Here is a 6131-nt window from a genome sequence, read left to right as displayed (position 1 = left end):
GTTATATGAATTGAATGGAAACCATAACCCAATTCCCCATGTCTAACAAATGCTTTCATTGATTTCAGGGGAGCATATTCATGTCTGTTTCCCTTGGGTACAGGAGGAGCAAGGAATGGGGGTACAGAGAATTCTCTTTGGCTCTTTCTATTAAACCCCCTGGTGCCTCTGGACAGTGCCCTCAGCAGGTGGAGGCAGCAGGAGGAGCAGCTGGGGCAGCCCAGCCTCACACTTCTGCTCCCTGAGAGGATTCTGTCATGGCCTGTGTCACTGTAGGAGGGAAACTGTAATACTGCTGACAGTAATTAGTGCCAAAATCTTCAGGATCCAGGCTGCTGATGGTGAGAGTGAAATCTGTCCCATATCCACTACCACTAAAACTCGAGGGAACCCCAGGTTGCAAACAGTTTAAAGCATAGATGATGGGCTTAGGAGCTTTCCCTGGTTTCTGTTGGTACCAGGCTAAAGCATTGCTAATGCTCTGACTGGCCCTGCAGGTGATGGTGACTCTGTCTCCTTGAGATGCAGAGAGGGAGGAGGTAGGCTGTGTCATCTGGATGTCACATCTCACACCTGACATTGAAAACATATGAACAAACAAAAAAAAATATTCACATTAAAAGGCACTTCTATGTTTGCCAGCATCCCTGAACACAGTAGGCTGATTAAATCCCCAGTGCTGTCCCTTCTTACCAGGGAGCCAAAGCAGCAAGAGGCCCAGGAGCTGAGTAGGGGCCCTCATGACCATGCTGTTTCCGGTCTCAGACCAACTCCTTCACAGGATGTGACCAGCATATTAAGAAGTCCTCAGAGCAGTGGGCTGTGCTGTGGGCACATGCAAATTAGCAGGGCTGGGCAGGGCTAAGCACAGGTCCAGGGCAGGCTTCTGCCAGTCACTCAGCACATGTCCAGGGTATCCAAGTGTCCCTAGAGTAAACAGGTCACCATGGACTTGGCTGTGGATGATGTGTTCCTTTTGGGTGACAAAGGACAGCATCCTCCTTGTGCCCTGGGTGTAGAGGATTACTTGATCTTTGGAAGGTGGCCATGTGCTTCCTTGGTCTCCTTTTCATCCTGACAGGGGCTATCAGTCAGGAGAGAAATCCATTAACTGCAAGTAAGTTAAATGAGGGTTGTTTGAGCTCCTACAGATATTAGTGAGATGAGATCAGCTTCTCTTTGCTCCATTTCCCTGGTGCCCTTACTGTGAATGAGAAAATCAATGTAAATACAGTGGGGGGTGTGTCACAATTTATAAGAATGATCATTCTTATTCTTCTTCTCACCTCCAGCTAAGCAAGAGATTGTCCATGAATGCTGTGTCCCTCTACATACATCCAAGTCATCCAAGGTCAGGAAGTGTCTCTGTCTACCAGAGGAATAAGAGTGACCTTCTTATCTCTGCTTGTGATTATCTATATCCACATTTTATCTTCCTTGGATTCACAGATCACAGCTCCTCCTCTGTATTATATAGTAATCAGATCAAAGTCTTCAGAAAGGGAGGTTCCCTCTCTGCAATGCTCCTCATTGACACCCTTGAATCTACAAAGTTCCTGAAACCTGCATATTCTAATCTTGTCTATCTCTTCTAATTTAGAATGGAGCAGAGTTATTAATGACTGCATGCAGCGATCCTGGATTTAAGCAGAGTAAAGAGATAAAGAAGCAGGTAAGCAAGTGAAAAAGAGTTCAGCAGGTAATGAAGGGAAATGTGGGTTCTGGAGGTTGTCCCCACTCCTCCCCACATACCCACACATCTGCTGCACTCTGACACCACTTCTCGGCCATCTCTACTTTGTGCCTCATAGAATGTCCCCCTCACCATGTCTCGACTCTGGTCCTTACATAGGAACATCATCCCTCTGAGTACTCTGCCCTTTACTCTTTCTTGGATGCCCACAGTGAGCCAAAAGTACAACTAACCCACAGGACCAATGAGACTGCACTCACACATGTTTCTCCCTCACCCTGCTTGAGTCCTGCAGTCCTAAAACAGCCATTAGAATTGGGTTCTTTAAGAAACTGCTAGATAATTGGTGATGGCAGAATTGCACACTTAGGAATCACAGGACATTCAAGGGCATTGATGAGCACTTGTTAGAAGAAGGACCTCCATTTCTAAAGACAGTGACTTGGGTTATGAGACTATAGTGAGCACAAGCATGAACCTGAGCATCCAGGGACAGCAGGCATGGATATGTGTAATCATGAGCAGCTAGGACAGAATCTCACAGTGCTCAGATGGGAAGGGATAAATCCCTGATGTTGGATGGCTTTGATGGAAGTAGTGGGACCAAGCCTTCAGAGATGGAGGAAGAAAGATGCTTAGGTATACATAACAGTTGGGTCAGGTAGGTAACACTCTTTAAAACAGATTGTGGCTCTCCATGTTTTCCTATTGCTTCCCTCTGTGATCCACAGTGTCAGGGTCTCAGAGTAAAGAGGAAGCTGCTCTGGCATCAGTGATATGATGGATACCAAGAAAAGGAGCTAGAACACTCATGCATATGATGGAATTCTGTCATAATGGATAGTTCCTGTCATAAATGGAATCTAGCAAGTTCAGAATGTGCTGAAACTGAAGGAGAGGGAACTAAGAGGCCATGCAGATGGGGCAAGACTGAGGCTGTTTCTTGTCCCCCTCAAATTAGAACATACTCTGTGGGTAAATATGTGAGGCCCAGAGAAAAGGGCAGACACTGAATTTCTGTTGAATGAGTGAGAAGAGCTAGTCCTGCATCTGTGCCAAACCCTGCCAAGCCCTGTGGATTTGCATGTGCCCAGAATACAGCTCTGAATACTTCTTCTTTGGGTGGTCACCATCTGTGCAGAATTCAGTTCCAGTCAGGACACAGCATGGACATAAGGGTGCCCATGTGACTCCTGGGGATCCTGCTACTTTTATTTTAAAGCAGGAAGTTTCAACCCTTGGAGATTTACCCAGCACAGTGAGGTTCATTGTACTTGGTCTATAAATGCATTCTCTCATAACAAGGTTCAGTATGTGGATATTGGTTTTTATGTTTCCAATCTCAGATGCCAGATGTGACATCCAGATGACACAGTCTTCATAAATGGAAGAAGAATTTAGTAGTAATTCTCCATAAATTGAGGAAGACAATTGTATATCCAAGGGATTCAATGAGGAGCTCTGTAAGAGAGGGGACCTCTCTTTCTGAAGACATTGATCTGATTATTGAGGAATACAGAAGAGGAGCTATAGTCTGTAAATCCAAGGAACACCAAATGTGGATATAGATAATCACAATCCAGGTCTACATCTTAAGGACACCTAATCACAATGTCACACCAGGCAAGTCAGAACCTTGGATATTGACACTGATATCAATAGGAAGCAGGGAAAGCTCCAAATTCCTTATGTATTCTGCAACCTTTTTCCAATATGAGGTCCCATCCAGAGTCAGAGGCAGAGGATCCAGAACAGATTTAACATCCACCATGAGCAGCTTCTGATTCTTCTGATATCTCCTCTGTCTATAAATACTGCCTAATTTGAGCTGGGCATGGTAGCACACACCTGTAATCCCAGTGGCTTGGGAGGATTATGAGTTCAAAGCAGCCTCAAGAAAAAGCAAGGTGCTAAGCATCTCAGTAAGACCCTGTCTTTAAATAAAATACAAAAATACGGCTGGGGATGTGGCTCCATGATTGAGTCGCACCTGAGTTCAATGCCTGGCACACACACACAAAAAAAAAAAAAAAAAAAAAAAAAAACTGCCTAATTTTGTATTCTCAGAGTCCTCCAGAGAGGTCCAGACTGAAGATGGTCCTCTCAGCCTCCTGTACCTCATCACCTGGGGATTCTACTGATGTCTCCTATCTCCTCTGTCTATGCCTTTGACAATAGGTGCTTGTGGGTGTAGAATTATTCACTTTGGCTTGTGAGTCACATGAGTGCCCCAATTGATCAATTCTATGGGAACCCATAAAAGAAAAATGGATTCTGTGATATGTGCTCCCCAAGGTGATGATGATCATGGACAGCTGCAAACAGACAACAGTACCCTCTTATGGCCACTATTATCCCAACTCTCATTATGTTTCCACAAAGTGATTGATTCATGATATGTGGAGATGATATTTCAAGAATTATATTGAATCTGAGATCAGGGGGAAATTTTCAAAGAGCAAACAGAAAATGATGAAAATAATTCAATATGCAAAAATAATTGTTATTTTTTACAGTGGTATTAGCAGAAGCCAAGGCAAAAGCATTGAGCCCATTAAAGAGAAACAATTATGTGCTACAACCTTTCCATTAAAAGACAAATGACTTGTAATTCAAAGTAGACCAGTAGGTGGCAGCACCAGACACATTGAGATTAGTGAAATGGAGAGCAGCTGACTGTCCTGACCATGTAGGAGGAACAGCTGCTTTAACAGGGTGCAGGGTGTGCTCATCAGCTTCCCACCACTGTGAGCAAACACCTCCGCACTACCACCCCCTGAGAAAAGACTGACCTTGATTCTTGGTTTCAGAGGTTTCATGCCACAGACCATGGCACCTTGGCTGGGGTCTGTGTGCAGGCAGAACACCATGGCAGGGCTTCTGTGGCAGGGCAGAGCTGCTCACCTCAGGAAGCTTGGAAGAGGGGAGAGAGAACAAGAGAGAGAGAGAGAGAGAGAGAGAGAGAGAGAGAGAGAGAGAGAGAGGTGTCAGGGACAAGGCAAACCTTTCTGTCATGCCTCTGTCGCTTTTCAGGGACTGTCTTAAGGAGACACATCTCCCTGGTCTCAGTGGCTCAGATAGTAAAGATGTGTCTTCTTGAGGCTCTGTAGCTGAAGTTCCAAAGTCAAGGGGCAGCAGATGACCCCTCTGTCATCGTCTCTCTTCCTAGGGCTCCCTTCTTGTCTGTCCTCACAGCTTCTCCTTGTGGCCTGATAGGGATGGAGAGAGCTCCCTGGACAGAGAGCTCCCTGGACGTCTATTCAGAAGGACACAGTTCCTGTGGAATCAGACTCACCTGGATGACCTTGTTTAACCGCCATTCCTTCTTATAGACCACTTGTGCAAACACACAGACAATGAGGTGAGGCTTCAGCATATGAATGGGGGCAGTGTTACTAATACTAAAGAAGTGGCATTAGTGACTAGGTGGAGGGGTGCAAAGGCAAGGCTGAGCATTCAATCTTAGAGCACCTACCCAGAGAGGGTTTGCCCCACAATTTGGTCCCTGGGAAGGTCCTCCACATCCTCCTGGCCACACAGAGTCCCCATTCAAGCCTGGGAATCTACCTGTAGGTAAAGGACAGTATCACTATTACTTACCTAGCATTTCCAAGATCAAGCTTCTCTTTGCAAATTGTGGTCTGTTCTGACACATACTGGTTGCTGCTTGGTATCACATCTTACACAGTCACAGATGGTACCAAGGTGGCTTCCTGGAGTCCCTTCTGTCTTCCAGATGGAGCTCATTCTATTGCATCAGTCACCAGAGGGATTCTGTAGAGAACAGAAAATGATCCCTCCTCTGATGCAGACATTACCTTGAGGGCACAAGACAAACAGATAATTTCATATTCAGAAAATAAAATAGTCCCAGGATGCTGTGATCCAGGTGAGATGCCACAGGTGTGGATTTACAAAGGCTCCGCAGGGCTGCAGGGCATACTGTCAGAGGTGGCTGGAATCTTGTTCTCCTAGTCCAGATCTGTCCATGCAGCCCCATTCCCATCACCCCAGGTGCCTTCTAGAGCCTAGTATAGACCACAACATCTAGTGGGGAAAGACCTGAAGCCACTCAGTGTCTGGGGAGTTTTGTGTTGTAAGCTGCAGCACCATGAAAGATGTTGTGAATCTTTTAGACAAACACTGGGCGACAGAATCTCCTTCCATGATGAAGAGATCTGCATCTGAGCTATCCCCTGTGGCAGCTGTTACCACACATGGCCTATGAGATGAAGCACAGGAAAGAACCAAGTGCAAAGGAAATGTTCATTGTAAAATTTAACTAAATCTAAGTTCATAGAGTCACTGTGGCTAGTGTGCTCCACGTGAGACAGCACTGGTCTAAAAGCAGTATCAGCACAATTTCTTCTGTCACCAAGATGCTAATTGACAGGCACACAGACTGCCCCATGCCATGGCAATAGTGATGGACAGTGGC

The 6131-nt window shown here is 45.7% G+C and overlaps 1 gene segment (V, D, J or C); it reads right to left on the bottom strand.

Moving 5' to 3' along the window:
• Positions 1-226: 226 nt before the first annotated feature.
• On the bottom strand, positions 227-748 carry LOC308632478 (immunoglobulin kappa variable 1-39-like). The segment is given in 2 exons: positions 694-748; positions 227-573 (listed from the first exon to the last, which is right to left on the bottom strand).
• Positions 749-6131: the final 5383 nt, after the last annotated feature.

This window comes from Spermophilus citellus (assembly GCF_964194105.1).
Source record: "Spermophilus citellus genome assembly, chromosome: 13".
Lineage (NCBI taxonomy): Eukaryota > Metazoa > Chordata > Mammalia > Rodentia > Sciuridae > Spermophilus > Spermophilus citellus.
The sequence above is the reverse complement of the archived record's forward strand: the minus strand, read 5'-3'. Positions and strand labels throughout refer to the sequence as shown.